This window comes from Dendrobium catenatum, unplaced genomic scaffold, assembly GCF_001605985.2.
Source record: "Dendrobium catenatum unplaced genomic scaffold, ASM160598v2 fragScaff_scaffold_610, whole genome shotgun sequence".
In the NCBI taxonomy this organism is placed as follows: domain Eukaryota; kingdom Viridiplantae; phylum Streptophyta; class Magnoliopsida; order Asparagales; family Orchidaceae; genus Dendrobium; species Dendrobium catenatum.
In genome coordinates, this window is record NW_021319072.1 from 193570 (window position 1) to 196025 (window position 2456).

The following is a 2456-nucleotide window of genomic DNA, read 5'->3' on the forward strand; positions in this document are numbered from 1 at the left end:
ACTCTTATAAGTTTGGCTTTTGACTCCCTTCCTTTAGTAAAAGATTTATTGATATACCTATTAAGTTTCATGAGATAATTTTTTTAGTGAAGAAAATTTTTTTGCTGAATTTTGAAACATATAATAGGCACAACTTTAGCAAGACAACCTAAAAATATTGAGGTAGAAAAAATTCAACAATTGGTTATAAGATCACGCTAGATATTGAGTTTAATTTCACCTATTGGAGGATATGGGGGTTAAAGTGTCCAAGCTAAGGTCTTCCTAGCCTTCCATGAAGGAATGCATGTGTCCTTTAGGATAAATTTCCCAATCTTTGGGTTAATATTGGGGAGGAGAATAAAAAGCTTGCCTCCTTGGAGGGTTCCTCCAATATTCTTAACGAGATTGTTGTCTCGGTTAATTAGAAATGCAAAACTTAAGGATAATGTAGTGGTTAGTACCTAGCTTTTCAAGTTAAGTTAATTATTGGCTAGAGGTGAGTTAATTATGAATCATTTGATTAGAATGGAGACAATCACCCTAGATGAATCCCCCCCCCCCCCCCCCCCTTTTTTTAATTTTTTTCTTAGTAGTGTGAATGGATGAACTCACATTTGTCTGAAATGTATTTAAGAAATAATGCATGTTCTTTTATTTCATTATTACAAGTAAACTAGATCAAAGGAATTTAATCTTCTTAACTTCAGCCTAAATTTAAAATACATAATCTTATATGATCATCCAATACATTAATAGTCTTTTTTTACTATCCTTCAATCTGTGGATGAAAAGTTGTACTGAAGTGTTATTCAAATATATACCCTACAAAATACTTCTCCATAACCTGGGGATTCACCTACAATTACGATCAAATATGATATCCTTTGGAAAATCGTGAAGTCGAATAATGTCCTAAATATATACCCAAGCCAATCGGCCTACAAAATTAATTTGTCTAGTTGAAATAAAAAGCACAAACTTTGTTAGATAATCTACAATGACCCAGATAGCATCATGGATTTGCTTAGATATTGAAAACCCATGGCAAAATCCATTGTTACCCTCTCCCATTTCCACTCTAGAATTGGCAATTAATGCATAAGACAACCATACCACTAATGCTCTTCTTTCACTAACTGAAAAGCTTCACATTTCAAAAAAAATAAAAACCATCACATCTTTCTTTAATATGAGCAACATAACATACCTTTTAGATTTCCTTATATCTTGCCACTTTTTTGATTAATTATAGTGCATGAATAATGTGCCTTATACAGAAGTTCAATCTTCATATCTTTAATAGTAGGAACCCATAATTAATTCTTAAAAAATATAACACCATAATTTGATGTTTGTAATTTAGATTTCTTACCATATTTAATCTTATAAATCAACTTCATATACTCTATATCTTACTTTTAAGCTTCATGAATATCTCTTATATAATACACTAAATAATTATCTAGAATAATGAACATAATTCTATGTCCATGAATCTCATTATCTCTAACTTCAACTACTTCATATCATGAATCAGAGAATCAATAGAAGTAAGCAAAGAAAAAGACTCACCATAAGACTTCCTACTCAATGCATATGCTTCTATATTCACCTTCTCAGGCTGATATTAAATAGTTTGATCATAATCCTTAATCAACTCAAGCCACCTTCTCTATCTCAAATTAAAATTCTTATGGGCACAAATATACTTAAGACTCTCATGATCAATGAAAATATCTCACTTAACACCATTCAAGTTGTATCAACAAATATAATATCGGTTCAAATCATGTGTGGAATAATTCTTTTTCTTGTGATTTTAACTATCTTAAAACATAATCAATAACTTTTCCCTAGTTCATTAGGACATAACCCAATCCTTTTAAATGAAGTATCATTGAATACTTGAAATATGCTAGTACTAGAAGGAATCGTTAAAATCAGAGCCACTGTTAAAAAATCCTCCATTCTTTGAAAACTTTGCTAACACTCAGGTGTATAATCCCAAACCACTAACTTCTGAGCCATTCTAGTTACAGCTCCAAAAATCTAGGAAAAATCTTTTATAAATTTCTTATGATAACCGACCACTCCCATAAAACTATGAACCTCAGATATCGTAGCTAGCCTTGACCAATCAGGAATTGACTGAATTTTCTAAGGATTAATATATATACATGCACTACTGATCATATATCTTAAAAATGCAATACTCTTTTGCCAAATAGCACACTTAAAGAATTTAGCATAAATATGATGTTGTCTCAGAGTTTCCAAAACTTTCCTTAAATAAAATGTGGGATATTCTTCAGACTTAAAATGTACCAGAATGATGTCAATAAATACAATAACAAACTGATCCAAAAAGTCCTGAAGATCATGTTCATCAAATCCACAAAAATTGTTGGAGCATTAGTCACCCCAGAAGGCAAGATTAAGAACTCATAGTGTCTGTATCTCATGCTGAAAGACAT